Below are 20,811 nucleotides of genomic sequence, written 5' to 3'. Positions count from 1 at the left end.
ACATTACTAAAAAAATGCTAAATGCTAAAAAATGCATTGCAATTTCCAAACAGAAAATAAAATGTCATGTTCAATTTAAATAATATAGATCCATAGTTACTAGAATTTTTTTTACTGGTCTTTTAACCATGCTGAATTTTAAAGGGGTTGTGTGGTTTGGAAAACCCAACCCACTACCCAGAATAGAGAGTGGCTACAAAGAGCGTCTCTGTCTCAGGAGGTCCTAGCACTCCTCAGCATTGCATACAAAGCCCACTTATTTCAGGGGGAACTGTGTACTGCAGTTCATTTTTACAGAGGTGGGGCTGCAGGGACATTACATTGAGCATGTTCTGCTAGATTACAGATGATCAATGGACAGCCTGTAATCAGCTGCTCATCGGGGAGGGCGGGAGGGTGACCTTTATAAAAAAAAGGGAATTATTTTAACATTTGTGCAACTGCTTTTTAAGGTTACGTTTTTAACCTTTTTTCTACATACAGGAAATAAGTCAATCTTATAAATAATAGCTGGCCATGACCAAGAATGGTAGCAATAACTCCTGTGACTTGTATTTTGTCATAACATATTACATAAGAGACTCATGGTGATTGGGCCAAAGAGAACAGAAAATCTTCACACCATATCCTCGAGCTACAAGCACTTGCTAAACTTCTCTGCTCCTCTGTGAAACTAATAAAAGAGAATTTAAAAATTGGAGTGTTTGTGTGCCAGGAGAAGGCCAAACATGCATGATGGTATTGTTGTTAGAAGATTTCAAAGAAGGCTTGGCCAAGTAAAGAATGTCAAGCCAGGTTCCCAACCCACATTACCACCTGAGTCCTTGAGGAAGGAGACAGGACAATGGTATCTTCAAGTCTTCCAGTTAGCTTTCCAAAATAAATACAGAGGTTACATCTTGTTCTCTTTTGCTATTTTTAACTCTACGATGTGCCATGTAACTGGACTGACTGGTGTGACTATGACCAAACCCAATTCTGACTGGGTATTTTTTTAACTAGCACTTAGAGTCAAAGGTCTAACGCCAGACAAAGGACGTGGTTTTAGCCAATATTACAAAGTAAATGAGAGCCGGCTGCATGGGTTTGTTGGCCCTTGGGTGACACAGTGACTCCCGGCTGCATGGGTTTGTTGGCCCTTGGGTGACACAGTGACTCCCAGTTGGCACCTTTTTACCCGACCCATGGCTTGAACAGCGTATATCATGTTTACATAGATCTTCATGGGACTACCCTGTACCAATGTCAGCTTTGATAATAGACAGAATCTCCATAATGCTGCTATCCAAATTATCTATGCATCTATGAGTAATGGCCATGGGTCTCAGAAATTAATAGTCTTGGCCTTGGTGCTTATTTACAGATTCCAGTTTGGGCAAAATAAAAATGTAACCAAAAAGTGGGAGCAGAACTTTAGTATTTTACATGGAAGGCCTGAGTAGGAGTCAGACCTGTTTGACCCTTTGCTGGCACCAGTTTTTAGACTAAAGGAGTTTTCTAGAAATGCACATTAATAGCCTATCTTTGGGTTTGTGTGATCGGCTGTGGTCCCACCTCTGAGGCTCCCATGGCTGACATACCAGGCCCAGCCATATGAGTTGACACACCATTGAGGTGTTCAACAATTTTTTTTTACATTTTTTTTAATTCCAAAAAAGTTTGCCAATCTGAACTTAATTGCGAGGAGCAGTGGACACCCAAGATAACCAACATGAGCTCCACATCCAATATCTTCTACTTCTTTTAGGTTTGTGCCATCTGCATATCAGGCAACAGAGGTTGTCACTCAGAGGTCAGACATGTTTATGACTGATGCTGTTTGCAATAACAGATAACATGCTGCGGTTGCTTCTGGCGTTGCGAGTGGCATGGGGCGGCTACATCTGTGTTTCTCACAATATTTGAGGTGGAAGTCAGATAAAGCTGTTCTGCAATAAACATCTGTGTGTGAGTGATAGGTCCTTCTCACATACTGATGCAAGCAGTACAGCTCAAAATGTCATAAAGAGACAGCAGGGTCTCCTGTGGTTTAGAAACAGGAAATGTGCAAAACAAAGATCAAGCAGGGTCTCGGCACCGGCAATAAAAACATAAAAAGACTCACAGGCCAAACAAATATCACAGCCCCGAGAGCGCCTCTTCTCCCACAAGTTATATGCCATAGACAGAGACTTAGAATACTGCTGGAGATGACTATGGAGCCCTAAATTAAATTAAATTAAATTAAATATTAATTATTTTATTTTTAGAAATTTTTGTTTTCCGAGATCTTGTCGATTAAAAAAAAAAATAATTTACCATGAATAACATCAGGGGAAAAAAATGCAATATACTGACAGTATTAAAAAACTCTGTACTCAGCATTGTGTCTGTTTCTAGGGGCTGTGGCCTCACGTCTGTTGAGAAGTCACATGCCTATGGCAGTCATGATAGCATAGCCCTGTGGACATTATGTCCAATGGGCTGTACCATCAGTGAATATTATGGTCGGGTGATATGACGTTTTAGGAAAAATGGGGAATACATGTCATGGACTTACAAGCCATTTCTTCCAAAAACAGACAGTAGCGGCTTACTGCTCTGACTTATAGATATAAGTTATGATTAGGGACCTCTTATTTGTTTCTTTCATATTCCCTATATGTATAAAGGTTGTCTGACGCAGTTTACTTGTGGCCACATCAAGGAACATATTACTATTATGGGGACTCGAACAAAGAAATGTATATTCCCCCTCTGCAATTTATGCATGGTGCACTAGATATGAATGATGAAAAAAGGAAAGTAGATGTACTGTATGTAAGTAATCTCTGAGATAGGTGTCACCACCAAAGTCCTACTATCCGAAGAAAAACTCACTGCAAAATTCCATAATTTGCTTCAAAAGAAAATCTGAAATTAAAAATTCTACAAAAATAAAAGGCAAACTCAAAAGGTTCATCACATGCTTTTACAAGACCAGATTCTTATCACAGGAGGCTTCTCCTGAAACACACTGTTCAGGTGTAAAATGGCCCTGGTTATATTACTGGATATGAGTGATGAAAAGGGGGAAAGGAGATGTTTGTAAATAAGCTCTGAGCTAGCTCAAACCACCAAAATCCTACTATCCGAACTCACTGCGAAATTCCATAATTTGCTTCAAAAGAACGTCTGAAATTAAAACTTCTACAGAAGAACAAAAATATCAAACTCAAAAGCTTCAAGTGCTTTCACAACACCAGATCCTTATCACAGGGCACTTCTCTTGAAACATACTGTTTAGGGGGTAAATGGTCCTAGTTATATTACTGTCTGCATTGTGCCTACATCACCACTTATCTCTACTTGTTTGAGAATGCCCATCATGAGAGCCCTAACAGTAGGAGGAACCAGTCAATTGGACTACATGTAAGATACACTACTAAAAATCAGTAAACACTATAGGAAACCTAAGTTACATAAAACTAAGCATTGTTCAGTGTTGTAGGCTTTAGGCCTGAATCCAAGCTACACACAACCTGATTTTATGACCAGATACTGTAGGACAATGACCATAACAGGAGCTTTTCAGAAGAAGATGTGGGATAATCTCCATGTGGTGAATACAATCCTTCAAAGGCAAAAGTGTCCCCTACTCACAGGTCCCCAAGTAAAGGTCTTAACATATCAATAAATGTAATAATTATATAGTGCCAGTATATTTTCGGGCAATTTGCAATCACAAAATGGCCTTCTATGGAATGAATTGGATCTAGCCTGTACTGTTGGGGGACAACAACCCCAAAATAGATTTCCATAAATAGGTGTCTGGTTTGACTCCTAGTCATGTTTCAAGGCTCTTTAATGTGTCAAACATTGACTGACTGGCACTAGAGAAACAGCTTTTTTCCTTATATAGGAGAGCTAATTTTCATACTTTTTTCCTCATGAGCATTTCGTATAAAACGCCATGCCTAAGCTAGATCTCTCCAATGAGAACCAGTAACATCCCAAACCAAGGTTTTCTATGGTGGGATTTCTACTAAAAATCAGTAGCACTGGAGGAAACCTAAAAACAAGCACATTCCAGTGATCTAGACAGTAAACCCTAAGTCTAAAACATCCATGACCAGATTTTTGATTATGTCTTCTACTCATAGCTCCTGAGGAAGGGCTGATTGAAGCAGATGTTCATGTCAGATGATATACCTATGTACTACTTGAGCAGAACTACGGTAGGTTGTATTATATTCTTTGCAGCACTGCAAGGGTTATTGCTCCTTGGTTTCTGTGTGCAACTGCTTGACTAATGGGCTAATCAGCCCTGTTATTTATCCTGTGTGGTGTGTTCCACCCATTGGCCTGAGCAACAGGTTCTGGCAGGTCTTTCCAGTCTGTTGGATCCCGTGAAAGAGCTACAATACATTTGTATGCCTCTGGACCTAGTTTGTCTGCCATCTGACCTGACTTGTGCCTTGTACCCTGGTCTGTTCATCTGCCTGTGCTTCTCTTATGGCTGTTGCCTGGATCCTGACCAAGTGCTGCCTGCCCTGCCGGTACTTTGCCTGTCTGACCCAGTCTGCTTCTAACTAAGTGTATTGCCTGATTCCATGGTGCTTTGCCATGGTGTCTCTGACCCCTGTGGGTTGCCTGCCAACTACAGTGGGACTATTCCAATAGATAGCGCCCTGATGGCTTCCCTGCAGCGAAGACCAGATCCCTGTATAGAGGTTAGACTACTTTCACATCAGTGTTTTGGCATTCTCTTCTGGATCTCAAAACCAGGAGAAAATGGTTCTGCTTAGGGACAATGTATTGTAAAGAGGTATGCTCTATTCAGGATGCATCAGTATGCATTCCGTTCCAGTAGCATTCCGTTTTGAGACCAGACACAAAATACTGCAAGCTGTGGTTTTGTGTCCAGTCATCCAAAAGTAACAAACCAGATCTAAAACCAATGTAAGTCAATGGTGCTGGATCCATTTATTTTGGATCCTAAAAGAAAAAGGATCCGTCACCCATTGACTTACATTGTTTTTAGTGACGGATCCAGTTTGTTCCATTTCGATTTAACAAAACCGCATCCTAAAGGAACGGATGCATCCTGATGTGTTAAATAAAACGTAACCATTTTGGTCCGGTTTTGAGATCCTCTGCCGAATCTCAAGACCGGAAACCAAAGAGCAGATGTAAAAGTAGCCTTAAAGAGTGAACACCAGGGGATCGCCAGGACTAAGCCCTCAAGGATAGCCCAAAGTCAAATCGGTTAGTTGGCACAGTGGCAATGGTACAACCATTGCCCATAACACTCAGCATGCACTGGCAGCCTTCAAGCTGTACCATAAAATTCCGCAGTAGTGGAAGAAAAGACGGACTATTTTTACATACTTTATAATAGCAATTGTACCAACCCAGCAGCCAGCCTAGTCCAGCAAAAACATATGCCAATGTCAGCAGTCCAGCAGAACGATGAATGGTCACCTACAATTCTAACAGCAGCCCGAGGAACATGTGTAAGCTGGCCGTATTCCTAATGCTAGCAATTGTTTTCAAAGCCCAGCGAAGGCCCGTTTACATGTTCTTACCGCACAAATGAGATTTCACAAAAGTAATTCAACAGCAGAAATTCGGTCCAACTAAAATAATTGTGCAGACAATGTGACCTGATTGCTTTCAACAGAGCTTAACCTGTGTGGTCCACATGCGTTTCTCCTGTACCTCGAGGGAAACACAAAATAATATTCCTGTACGTGTGTAATTAATGTGCAGGTCGGGATGAAGATGAATGCTCTGTGAGATTAGCACCTGTCACATTAAATATGCCATCACCTGAAACACTGAAATAATCACGCTGAGCTACTCAAGGAACGAGCTTTAGGTTAGGCTGGGGCGATGTCTCAGCAGCTTTTACAGGCTGCTCCTAAGACTGCTGGAAGACAAGGAGTTTCTTGGGGATAATAAATTGTTACAGCCAGGACCCCCTTCCTAGAAGCCCAAGGCAAGAAAGATCTCGACCTCCCACCAGAAGAACATAGAAATGCTCTCAGAAGAAGCCTGTATCTTACATGCTCTCTATCACTTGTGGTCAATAAATCATCTGAGATGTTACCAATTGTCCATGTCATACACTCAAAAATTTCTTGACTCTTGCTTTAGTGCAACACCTACAACTGGACCTTCCACCCAATCACCAATGCCATCATCACATGTACGTATGAAGAGATAATCATATCTAATGGTGATGTTCCACAAAGAATCTACTCATATTGTAAATTGATTCACGTGTGTAGTGAGATTGTTCAACCAAGCAGGACTACATTATTGTTCGCACAGAAACCAGTGAACCACATTGGGTGAATTAAGTGTTTCTGTGATTTTGGGGTCATATTGCAGTCATTAGTCCTGCTGCCCACTATCTGTTCCTCACTGTTCTGGGGCAACCACTGTGAATGCATCAACTTAATGAAGCCCCCAAGTATGAAGTCAACCATACCAGATTTTCAGGCAAGATTCGAGCTCTGTATGTGTGAGTAATTGAGTACTTATCGTTGTAGCTCATAGACTTATGAGAAAAATATTGAAAAATATCTATAGGATGAACATTTTGTTATCTTTTGTGCCACTACACTGCCCGTGTAAAGAGAAGACTAAACTGAGCACTGCCACCAGTGGCCAAACTAAAATTCAATAATTCTGATTTCTAGCATTGCCTAATAATGTATACTATTATACACGCTAGGATATGCCCCCATTGTCTGATAAGTGAGACCCACACCTATATGGAGAACAGAGCCCCGAAAGTGGTGGAGAGTGCACTGCGCATGCGCAGCCGTCCTCCATTCTTTTCTATAGGACCGCTGAAAAAAGCCATGCGCTGGCTTGGCTATTTCCGTCGGGCCCATAGAAGTGAATGGGAGCGGTGGCCGGTCATACGCGGTGCACTCCCATTCATTTGTATGGGGAGAGCGATTGGTGGTGGCCGGACCGAAGTCCTCCAGCCACCACTTTGCAGTGCTCCATTCTCAATATAGGTGCGGGCCTCGACAGTGGGACCCACACCTATAAGACAATGGGGGCATATACTAGCGATATGCATCCATTGTCTGAGATGAGACAAGCAAAGTAATTTACATGCGATGTATTAGATGACACCTACTGTTTCATATATTTGGTGAATCTTTAAGTCTAATGCTTACTGTATTTTTCGCCCCATAAGACGCACTTTTTCTCCCCAAAGTGGGGGGGAAATGCCCTTGCGTCTTATGGGGCAAATACTAATGAGCGCTTCCATGATTGGGGGTATTCTTTATATTGGGCTCTGATCTGAGGTCTGTTTGGGGGTCATTCACATTGGGTTCTGATCTGAGATCTTATTGGGCATCTGATTGGGGCTGTGAGCTGAGGTATGATTAACATTGGGGGTCTGATTGCTGATCTGAGGTCTAATGAAAAATATTTTTTTCTTATTGTCCTCCTCTAAAACCTCGGTGCGTCTTATGGGCCATTGAGTCTTATAGGGCGAAAAATACGGTATGTATATATTAAATAAATCTATCTATCATCTATTTCATATCTATCTATCTATCATCTATCTAATCATTTTATATATATATTCAATTCTATTTAATTATTCTCAATTAAGGATAAATATGGTCCGTTTAGTTTTTTTTATGAAGAGTTCTTGCTTTTAAAAATAAATAACTAATATTAACGCAAACTATCTCATTACCATCCAGCTCCTTGTTTATTTCCATCATTTATATCCCGGCCAAAAACTGAATTCACAGCGGTCTACCCACTGAGGACGACATGTCCTCCTATCAAAAGTCTCCGGTTCCGCTAACCCTCAGATCAACTTCCTTAATTATGTGCCCTCTCCTGACCGCCTCATTTTACTTTTTGGCCCTATGTGACATGAACGTCAGTGATGGATTCTGGGCAAATTCTCCACGGTGGTTTTGAGGTTTCAAGTACTAAGAAACTGTGCGACGTAGTGTAATTGACAAACTGCGCTCCAGAACACGTCTGATTTCCCATGTCTACAGAGTTTCATGTTAACTGTTTCTTTTCCAATAGTCAAAATAAGCAAAAGAAATTGTGAAAACCCACTTTCCAGATAGCGTAAAAGACCTACAATGAATGCAAATACTGTACATAATTTGTGAGTGCTTGTAATAAAGATGACTCCAAGGCTGAATAACCTTGCATGAAGACTGACCTGTGATTAAGAAATCCGTAAAGGGCTACCGTCATGAGCACACAGTGGGGATCCATAACTAAAGTAGATTGATACCCAACAATATAATATCCAATATGAACCAAGTTTACAGTCCCAATCCAATAGTCAAGACGTACCATCTCATGAGACCACATAACACCACTGAGCCCCACCATAAATTCTCAATTACAGGATGGTCGCACTACCATATGATCCCCGATCTCTACTATCATACAGAGTAGGGCAGAAGTCTCCGAAGAGCAGAGATGCATCCAATGCAAGTTGTAGAAACATTATAGAAGAGCTACTTGATGTAGCCGGTGGCACCCATAATCTGGTCCTTCACCAATGGCCACATCCATACCGTATGCACTCATGATCCAATATCACCCCATTATGCTCACCACAAAGCATTTTCTTGTGCAACCCTTACAAGACATGGAAGTGTTGGCGCTTGGATTTTATGCATAAACATGTCCACAGTAAGTTAAGTAGCATAGTAATAAATAGTAAAAAAAATAAAAAAGTAGATGATATAAAAATAATTAATAATAAAGTCAATGGTAAGCAAAAAAATAAATATATATTCATGGATTTTAGGTTAAGCCAAGACATCAACATTGGTCGCCACATGGTAGACTTGGATGGTATCAGAGCTGTTGCATGTTCATTTTAGATTGCAGAATTCTGGCATCCTATTACAACTTGTAGCCCCTTCCACATTGCAGACACTCAAAAGGCAGTGGGTGTGTGACCTAACTTTTCCTTGTCTGTAGGCTTTTATACATTTTCAGAAAAATCCTCATCCGCCCCCCCAAAAAATAAAAATATAAAATCCACCTGAAATAATGTAGTACATAACAGATGGGGAGAGGCGGGGGATGCAGCTGCAATTTCACTCTCTATCTGTGCGACTGCATGCTGCGGGAGGGGAGAGGGAACCCCTCCCACAGCATACAGGGTTTAGTCCCCAGTTAAAGAGAGCAATGCTCCGCTTTCTCCCTTCAGCACGAGGGAGATGATCAGTGGGCTGAATGACAGTCCATCTGTTCTATCATCTGTTCTGATTGTTTGCTAACCTAAAGGAGAGTCAGGTGACCAGACCAATCAGGTTCTGGTCCGGGGATCTGGCTCTCTATTTTAATCCCATTAGGGCATATACCATTGCCAGTAATAGTCCTAGTTTGGCTCACTAGCGTGGTTCCCTTGTTCCTGTTCAGCTATTGGTCATCTGTGCTTCTGACCCTGGCTTGTCTTCTGTCCATTCTCTGTCTCTCATCTCTGGTACTGCGTAGTTCGTCTAGTTCTGACCAATTTCTGTCGACTCTGATTATTGTGTTTTTGCTGTCTGTGTTTGTCCGTCTCTGCTCTTAAGTAGCATAGGGACCATTGACCAGTTGTGGTCTAGCCATTTAGGGCTTGTACTGCAAGTAGGTAGGGACATTGGGTGGTTGCAGTTCAGGGCTTCACTTTCCTTGTCCGTATCAACACTACTGACGTGACACTAAGCATGGATTTTTAGGTCGAATATTATATACATTCATTCTAAAGATATTAATTTAAACAAAAATATGGCGAGAATCTATCTTTTCATTTTTTGGGTGTAAAAAGCCGCAAATTTTTGTGCTAACATTTACGACTTCTAACGATTTTCTCCCAAAAAGTGGGTGGCGAATTGCTGATGGCGGTTGAGCAAGGGTCGGATTTTCTGACAGATGGACTGCCAAAAGATGTGCCAAATTTATTAAGAGGCGCGTGCCTCTCATCTCACTCCAACGCTCCTCCGGTTTAGTCTTTCATACGAAACGCCAGTCTAAGTAAATCTCCACTTAGGAGCCTGAGTTTGCAGATACATCCTATAGAGTGGGATGTAATATGACATGCTGGAGCTGACTGGTTGCAGCTTCCTAGTATCCAGTGGCGTTAATGGTCAAGTACCGTTCACACTCCAACCACAGGCTCGCTTCCACATCTACAGCGCAGCACTGAAAGCCAAGACCACACTAAATTACAATCAGGACAGCGTCTTGCACAACGGGGAGATTTATGTGCGGCGCTGATTTCCTCACTGCTGCTCCTTCGAAATAATTACAATTTTCAACATTCACTTTAAACCATATTATCAAAATAGTCATTTTCTCTGAAACGAGATATCCATTTTAAATTGATACTTGGTGATGCAAGGCATTTCCAGCCCACCTCTGGGCTCACATATCTTCCCCAAGTTATTCATTTGCTTCGTCCCCGGAGTCTGCATATGCCAAACTCAACACGACCTATCTGCCAAAAATCATTTGCAAAATAATTTCCAGTGCAGAGACTGCAGGTTGAGGAGGTCCATAGAGCAGGACGTCCGAGTGGATTGTTTCCAGCTCGGGCTGATACAGAGGGTCAGATGTTGGATGATTTCTTATGGACGCTTGGAACATTTGAGCTGGTAGCCTGTTTTTTTTTTCCAAGAAGTTATATTTATACCATGTTATTAAAGGGGAAATGTCAGGGTAGAGAAGAGCTGGCACACTCTCCACAGTGCCTGGCACTGGCCTACCAACAAGACACGCCATAAAGAATGGATGGTGGCAGAGTGTAGATGTTCTTATGAGGTTTGGCAGCAAATCACCGGTAAGACAACCTCACAAAGTACTCAACAAAAGGTTTCCACCCATTAAAGGAGTTTCCAGGATTTCGATATTGATAATAAGCTATCAATATTAGATCGTCAGGGTCCAACGTTCAGCACCTCCAATAATCAGCTGTTTTGTTGTAGCTCTGGCGCTGGAACTACACAGGTCCATCCATTGGACGGAGCTGTGTAGTTCTAGGCCTACTGTAAAACAACTGATAGGTAAAGGTGCGGGAAGTCAGACCCCCGACAATCTACTATTATCCTGAGGATAGGCCATCAATATTAACAATCTGGAAAACGCCTTTAATGGGTGTCCCATCAGGACAAATTCCGTCTACATGGCCTACTAAAGCAAATGGATGACATACATTTTCCCGGTAAGGAAAGTCTTCTACGACCAACCGTCTCTGGTGGACATTCTGTTTGCTGGAGTCTCAGGCATCCACCAAATTAAAGGGATGGTCTGTGATGGGCAATTCCTTCGAAGAGATAATCCAACCACAGCAAAGAAAGATTACTGATTCTCTAATGCACAGGTCAATAACATCCTAAAATACTACTTTTAATTTTTGAATCCCAAATAGTGGGACTGTCCCCAACACTATCAGAAACTACCCTTTTAATGAACATGTGCAGAGACATGCCCCTCGATGGGACTGTTGGAAGGTATGCTAAGTCTATCAATGCTTCAAGGTCTCAAAAACTCATCTCGATCTCATCGAATGGAAACTGTGTGAGACTCTGTGGTGGTCGTGTGATGATAGCTCAAGTTCTACATGACCTACGTCTTCTTTAAGACTATGCTCAATGTTATAGGGGGCTATATAGGTCCTTATTCCTCCAAATATGATGTTCCCTTTATATTCAAATCTCTCTAACATTGTCATAACAAAGCTTATATATGGAAAATGTGGGATGATTCATTGTTGTTTGACTATTTTATTGCAATGTGAAGAAAATAAGAAAATAAAACAGTTAGTGGTGGAATAGACACATTACAAAGGAAGAAGATAGATAGATAGATAGATAGATAGATAGATAGATAGATAGATAATATATAGATATGAGATAGATAGATATGAGATAGATAGATAGATAGATAGATAGATAGATAGATAGATATGAGATAGATAGAAGAGATAGATAGATAGATATGAGATAGATAGAAGAGATAGATAGATAGATAGATAGATAGATAGATAGATAGATAGATAGATAGATAGATAGATAGATAGATAGATCATAGAAAGATACATAGACAGATATGAGATACACAAAAAATAGATAGATAGTAGTGTTGAGAGAACTTGTGGTTTCAAGTTCGGTGTACAAGGTTTGGATTATCTAAGAATTCCGTTATGAATTTTGCTACCACAGACCATAAGTTATGGTCGGTGGTAGCGGAATCCAGAACGGAATTCTTAGATAATCCAAACCTTGTACACCGAACTTGAAACCACAAGTTCTCTCAACACTAATGGATAGATAGAAAGAAAGAAAGAAAGAAAGATAGATAGATAGGATATATATAGATAGATAGATATTAGATAGATAGATAGATAGATAGATAGGATATATATATATAGATAGATAGATAATAGATAGATAATAGATAGATAATAGATAGATAATAGATAGATAGATAATAGATAGATAGATAATAGATAGATAGATAATAGATAGATAGATAATAGATAGATAATAGATAGATAGATAATAGATAGATAGATAATAGATAGATATGAGATAGATAATAGATAGATAGATAGATAGATAGATAGATAGATAATAGATAGATAATAGATAGATAGATAGATAGATAGATAGATAGATAGATAGATAGATAGATAGATAATAGATAGATATGAGATAGATAATAGATAGATAGATAGATAGATAATAGATAGATAATAGATAGATAGATAATAGATAATAGATAGATAATAGATAGATAATAGATAATAGATAGATAATAGTTAGATAATAGATAGATAATAGATAGATATGAGATAGATAGATAATAGATATATAGATAGATAGATAGATAAATAGATAGATAATAGATAGATAGATAATAGATAATAGATAGATAATAGATAGATAGATAATAGATAGATAATAGATAGATATGAGATAGATAGATAATAGATAGATAGATAGATAGATAGATAGATAATAGATAGATAGATAGATAGATAGATAGATAGATAGATAATAGATAGATAATAGATAGATAGATAGATAGATAATAGATAGATAGATAGATAGATAATAGATAATAGATAGATAATAGATAGATAGATAATAGATAGATAATAGATAGATATGAGATAGATAGATAATAGATAGATAGATAGATAGATAGATAGATAGATAATAGATAATAGATAGATAGATAGATAGATAGATAGATAATAGATAGATAATAGATAGATAGATAGATAGATAATAGATAGATAGATAGATAGATAATAGATAGATAGATAATAGATAGATAGATAGATAGATAATAGATAGATAGATAGATAGATAGATAGATAGATCGATAATAGATAGATAGATAGATAGATAGATAGATAATAGATATGAAGTAAATGATAGATGCTGCTAAGTACAAAACAGGAAACACAGAGATTACAAACTGCAGTAACTGCCATGTAAAACAACTACCCCCAGCATTGTCTGCCTTCCCCCTGGTATTACTCACTGCCTGGACCAGAGCATTCCTCCCAGAGCAGCTGTGTCCTGACCTCATCGCTTCCTGCCCCCCCCCCCCCTCCACCCCCCATTTCTATTTTTATGAGGTTGGTCAGGAGTTAAAAATGAGGACAACGAAAAAAAGAATATAATGTAGAAAATAAATATCCTCAGTGAGCGGCCGGACAAGATAGCGGCAGCAGACAGACATGGCGCTATATACCTGCTGGAAGCCTCCGGGGGCACAGCTTAGATGAGGAAGTCATCAATGAATACATGGGCTTCCTATCAGCACCGCAGAGGGCACGCTCAGCATGCATAGTGGGGTGCACTGGAAGACTATGGACGCTAATGTGATTTATTTCTTCTAGTCCATCACTTTTAGGAGGAAATCAAAGCGTGTAACTATTACTAACAATGTGTAGTCCTAGAACATTTACAAAATGACACTTGGGGCACAGGATAATGACACTGACACTTGGGGTAAAGGATAATGACACTGACACTTGGGGTACAGGATAATGACACTGACACTTGGGGCACAGGATAATGACACTGACACTTGGGGTACAGGATAATGACACTGACACTTGGGGTACAGGATAATGACACTGACACTCGGGGTACAGGATAATGACACTGACACTTGGGGTACAGGATAATGACACTGACACTCGGGGTACAGGATAATGACACTGACACTTGGGGTACAGGATAATGACACTGACACTTGGGGTAAAGGATAATGACACTGACACTTGGGGTACAGGATAATGACACTGACACTTGGGGTACAGGATAATGACACACTGACACTTGGGGTACAAGATAATGACACACTGACACTTGGGGCACAGGATAATGACACTGACACTTGGGGCACAGGATAATGACACTGACACTTGGGGTACAGGATAATGACACTGACACTTGGGGTACAGGATAATGACACTGACACTCGGGGTACAGGATAATGACACTGACACTTGGGGTACAGGATAATGACACTGACACTCGGGGTACAGGATAATGACACTGACACTTGGGGTACAGGATAATGACACTGACACTTGGGGTACAGGATAATGACACTGACACTTGGGGTACAAGATAATGACACACTGACACTTGGGGTACAGGATAATGACACTGACACTTGGGGTACAAGATAATGACACTGACACTTGGGGTACAGGATAATGACACTGACACTTGGGGTACAGGATAATGACACTGACACTTGGGGTACAGGATAATGACACTGACACTTGGGGTACAGGATAATGACACTGACACTTGGGGTACAGGATAATGACACTGACACTTGGGGTACAGGATAATGACACTGACACTTGGGGTACAGGATAATGACACTGACACTCGGGGTACAGGATAATGACACTGACACTTGGGGTACAGGATAATGACACTGACACTTAGGGTACAGGATAATGACACTGACACTTGGGGTACAAGATAATGACACACTGACACTTGGGGTACAGGATAATGACACTGACACTTGGGGTACAAGATAATGACACTGACACTTGGGGTACAGGATAATGACACTGACACTTGGGGTACAGGATAATGACACTGACACTTGGGGTACAGGATAATGACACTGACACTTGGAGTACAGGATAATGACACTGACACTCGGGGTACAGGATAATGACACTGACACTTGGGGTACAGGATAATGACACTGACACTTGGGGTACAGGATAATGACACTGACACTTGGGGTACAAGATAATGACACACTGACACTTGGGGTACAGGATAATGACACTGACACTTGGGGTACAGGATAATGACACTGACACTTGGGGTACAGGATAATGACACTGACACTTGGGGTACAGGATAATGACACTGACACTTGGGGTACAGGATAATGACACTGACACTTGGGGTACAAGATAATGACACTGACACTTGGGGTACAGGATAATGACACTGACACTTGGGGTACAGGATAATGACACTGACACTTGGGGTACAGGATAATGACACTGACACTTGGGGTACAGGATAATGACACTGGCACTTGGGGTACAGGATAATGACACTGACACTCGGGGTACAGGATAATGACACTGACACTTGGGGTACAGGATAATGACACTGACACTTGGGGTACAGGATAATGACACTGACACTTGGGGTACAAGATAATGACACACTGACACTTGGGGTACAGGATAATGACACTGACACTTGGGGTACAAGATAATGACACTGACACTTGGGATACAGGATAATGACACTGACACTTGGGGTACAGGATAATGACACTGACACTTGGGGTACAGGATAATGACACTGACACTTGGGGTACAAGATAATGACACTGACACTTGGGGTACAGGATAATGACACTGACACTTGGGGTACAGGATAATGACACTGACACTTGGGGTACAGGATAATGACACTGACACTTGGGGTACAGGATAATGACACTGACACTTGGGGTACAGGATAATGACACTGACACTCGGGGTACAGGATAATGACACTGACACTTGGGGTACAGGATAATGACACTGACACTTGGGGTACAGGATAATGACACTGACACTTTGGGTACAGGATAATGACACTGACACTTTGGGTACAGGATAATGACACTGACACTTGGGGTACAGGATAATGACACTGACACTTGGGGTACAAGATAATGACACTGACACTTGGGGTACAGGATAATGACACTGACACTTGGGGTACAGGATAATGACACTGACACTTGGGGTCCTAGAACATAATGACTGTGATATAGTTCTCCTCTATGTATTATATATAAGTTGTCGGTGGTCACGTGGGGGACCGGTGTCCCGGAGGTTGGGGGCACCAGGGGCAGGACTGGGGGTGACACGCGGATGATGAGCTCCTCCATGCCGCCTGCAGCCCTGGAATGTGTAAACAGCCTGTGTATCCTTGCATCAGTTTCCTCAGAAGGTTGCTCAATAAAAATGCCTCTTGATGTGTCATTTCCTGCCTGGCGTGCGGCCCCTGACAGAAGAAATAACAGACTGAATGACACTGCGCCGAGCAAACCTCCTCCATGGTCACCGGGACACCGCGCGGACAAGAGGACACACGGTGCACTCTGTCTAACAGGTCCTCCACCACACCATGACGTTACTCTGGCACCAGAGTAACGTCTGTGGGGTGTCGGACCACCACCAATCTGATATTTATGGTGTATCCTGAAGATAAGCCTTCAATAGCAAAATTCTGGACAAGCCCTTTAAGGGGACATTCCAGACAGGGGCAGATGGAGGGTGATCTTGGCCTCAGTATTCAGAGGCCCCTTACCAATCACTGGATCTATGAGATAACCTGAGAGCCCTGTGCATTCTTGGTTTTTGAACCCCTGTGTCATGCTCCACCCCTAAGGCCTTGCACTTGGCATAGCACCGTGCATGAATTCTGACAGTGCCCTGTCTGCTGCAGCTCTCTCTCCATATGACAGATTAGGGGGCATGTTCTGTCTGCTGCAGCTCTCTCTCTATCACAATTCAGGGGGCACATCCTTTCTGCTGCAGCTCTCCCCCTAACACAGCTCAGGGGGGATCCTTTCTTCTTCAGCTTTCTCCCTATCACAACCTCAGGGGTTGTGTCCCTTCTGCTACAGCGCTCTTCCTATCACAGCTCAGAGGGACGCATCCTTTCTGCTGCAGATTTCACTCTGTCACAGCTCAGGGGATGTGTCCTTTCTGCTGCAGATCTCACTCTATCACAGCTCAGGGGATGTGTCCTTTCTGCTGCAGATCTCACCCTATCACAGCTCAGGGAATGTGTCCTTTCTGCTGCAGATCTCTCCCTATCACAGCTCAGGAGATGTGTCCTTTCTGCTGCAGATCTCACTCTATCACAGCTCAGGGGATGTGTCCTTTCTGCTGCAGATCTCACTCTATCACAGCTCAGGGAATGTGTCCTTTCTGCTGCAGATCTCTCCCTATCACAGCTCAGGGGATGTGTCCTTTCTGCTGCAGATCTCTCCCTATCACAGCTCAGGGGATGTGTCCTTTCTGCTGCAGATCTCACTCTATCACAGATCAGGGGGTGTGGCCTTTCTGCTGCAGATCTCACTCTATCACAGCTCAGGGGATGTGTCCTTTCTGCTGCAGATCTCACTCTATCACAGTTCAGGGGGTGTGTCCTTTCTGCTGCAGATCTCACTCTATCACAGCTCAGGGGACGTGCCTTTTCTGCTGCAGTAATCACTCTGTAGCTGTCACAGTTTCTAACTGTAGATATGGCTGGTGGCAGTTGAAGGACGGAACTGAGCATGTGTGACCACCTCATTAGGAGGACGTGCACATCACTGTACAGATTAAACACCAGGGGGCGCTATTATAATGAAGTAAAGAGAATATCTCAGAACTGAAGCATTTTTGCATCAGAGAGTAAATTACAAAAAAAGAATTGTCATGCAGAATTATATTAAAGGGAACCTGTCACCGGGATTTTGTGTATAGAGCTGAGGACATGGGTTGCTAGATGGCCGCTAGCACATCCGCAATACCCAGTCCCCATAGCTCTGTGTGCTTTTATTGTGTAAAAAAAAAGATTTGATACATATGCAAATTAACCTGAGATGAGTCCTGTCCCTGACTCCTCTCACGTACAGGAATCATCTCAGGTTAATTTGCATATGGATCAAATCTGTTTTTTTACACAATAAAAGCACACAGAGCTATGGGGACTGGGAATTGCGGATGTGCTAGCGGCCATCTAGCAACCCATGTCCTCAGCTCTATACACAAAATCCCGGTGACAGGTTCCCTTTAAGATAACATTGAATGCTGCCACAACCCCTTTAAGATCTCATTTCAGTGCAAACTACAGTTAAAGAGACAGTCTGGAAAAAACACTGTATTATGAGTAGTGAGGTTCCGCGGGGGCGGAGCATGACACAAGGATCCGGACCCTGAGATGCAGTTAATCAGATTGTCTGACTTTCTATTTTCCAAGACCCCTCTCCACTACTGGTGGTCCTCAATTATATTCTACAGATACTTCCCAAAAGTCATGGTACATGGAATAATAAGACAAACTTAAAAAAAAAAAATCCAGGATTATAAAAAAAAAAAAAACTTCCGCTTTTTCTCCAGAATGGGGATGAGCTGGACTACGAGACGGAAGAGATGAGCTGTTTCTGGGGGGGAAAAAAAGGGAAGACTTTTTTTCCAATTGTGAACAACACCTCGAAATATAATAGGATTGATCCTGACCATCCAGTTGTATAGAGCCTCTCAGTATAACGGGGCTCCAGGCCTAACGCTGGACTCTGCGCAGGAAGTGATTTCCTAACATCTGTACTTCTGACTTCTGGCACTTGTGGTCATCCAGCGTGTGAAACGTCCCACAGTCGCCCCCCGGCCTCTCCCCTCTGTTTTTATGTCACTGGGAAGCAATCTGAAATCCGGTCTCTCCTCTTTCTCATCTGACATCTATATGTCCAGGGAGTTAGTTTTTTTTTTTTTCTCTGTCAAGTTAAAAATAGTTTGGCTGTCTTCTCCAGCAGCTGATCGGCGGGGTTCCTGAGTGTCCGGAGGAGAGATCATCAGTAGAGAAAAAAACTCTCGCAAAACCCCTTTAATGACCGTAGAATGAAAACACTTAGAAATGTTCTAATGTGCATTGTGTCAGTGAATAGAAACATTCCTGTTTACAGTCAGCCCTGTAAGCGCAGCTGCCAGCGATCAGCCTAGGTTCTAGGACAACACAATCTTTCAGCCTCTGGATGTAATAAAAACTAAATTCACTAAGATGGTGAGGAATGTATCAGACGGTTGTGCAACATTTGGGATACAACTAAAGGGGTTATCCAAAGTATAAAACATAGAAAACTAATGCCCAGGCCCCTCATATAGATTATACTTACCGCGTCTCTCCCGATCCCTGCACGGCCGCCCCCATGTAGTGGATCAAAACATCCGGCAATGGGGGAAGTAGCTAATGGCAGGCCGCGATGGGGACGAGCCTCCCTAGTGTCAGTGGTCCCGGTCGCGGCCTGCCATTGGCTGCTTCCCCCATTGCCGGATGTTTTGATCCACTACATGGGGGCGGCCGTGCAGGGATCGGGAGAGACGCGGTAAGTATAATCTATATGAGGGGCCTGGGCATTAAGGGGGCATGTTTTATACCAGGGATATTCACAACTAGGACCGTTGACGGCACATCAGTAGGATCTGATAGCGATATGCCATCAACGTCAGCTAGGAGCGGGTCCCAGAGGTGGGACCTGCGCCTATCTCCAGAACAGGGTCCTTGAAGTAAAGAAAGAGCAGCTACACACCCTTCGTTCACCACTATGGGAGTTCCGAAAACAGCTATTTCCTAGCAGTCCCATAGGGACTGCGCTGGTGCGGCCTGCTCCGCGTTTACCACTATGGGACTTCTGAAAACGGCCATCAGCTGTTTTTGAAAGTCCCATAGCAAGCTGCGCGAGGGCGGTGTGCCCTCCGTCACTCTGAGGCACCATTCTAGATACAGGAGCAGGTCCAAAAAGGTATCTGACACTGGCATATCCTATTCATTGGTCATCGATGATGGGAATACCCCTTTAAATTATTTGCGCACCCCTTCTAAAGGCTATGTCCACCCTTTCATCATTTTTATTGTTACACTGCCTGTAAAATAAGAAAAGAAACAACTTTGCAAACAGTTCTGTTTAAAGATCTCCCACCGTTTTGTGTCTGTATCTCGGATGCAAGCCTATGTGTCTCCATGGTAACAGACTGCAAACTGTGCGTAGTCTGATCCTGTAGCCACACTCTCTTTTATCCATCCTCTACTTTCTGCTGTGCTGCTGACACACGGGACAATTTAAGGGACTCCTTGACTTCCTATGACTGATATTTCAAAGACGTCCGACCACTTCCCAGAACAGGCAAACCGTACAGTACGTCTACTTTAGGCCTCATGCACACGGAAAAAAAAAACAGAAACGGATCCGCAAAAAATATGGATGACATCCATGTGCATTCCGTATTTTGTAGAACGGAGCAGCTGGCCCCTAATAGAACAGTCCTACCCTTGTCTGTAATGTGGACAATAATAGGACATGTCCGGAAATACGGACATACGGAAACGGAATGCACGCGTTTTGTTTTTTTGCGGACCCTTTGAAATGAATGGTTCCGTATACGGTGTGCAAAAAAACGGAACGGACATGGAAAGAAAATACGTTCGTGTGCATGAGGCCTTCTACTGACAAGACCCTCAGGTTAGTGCCCCCCGCCCTTGTTTGCTAGGGGGGACGACGACGACACAATGTGATGTAGCC

At 42.3% G+C, this 20,811-nt stretch overlaps 1 protein-coding gene across 2 annotated transcripts in view; it reads right to left on the bottom strand.

Annotated features, from left to right (window-relative positions):
• Nucleotides 1-20,811, bottom strand: part of RUNX2 (RUNX family transcription factor 2) — a 70,343-nt gene that overhangs the window by 19,259 nt on the left and 30,273 nt on the right. The window lies entirely within an intron of this gene.

Source organism: Bufo bufo, chromosome 4 (genome assembly GCF_905171765.1).
Source record: "Bufo bufo chromosome 4, aBufBuf1.1, whole genome shotgun sequence".
NCBI classification, from domain to species: domain Eukaryota; kingdom Metazoa; phylum Chordata; class Amphibia; order Anura; family Bufonidae; genus Bufo; species Bufo bufo.
Note: the sequence above shows the minus strand (reverse complement) of the source record. Positions and strands in the feature narration are given on the sequence as shown.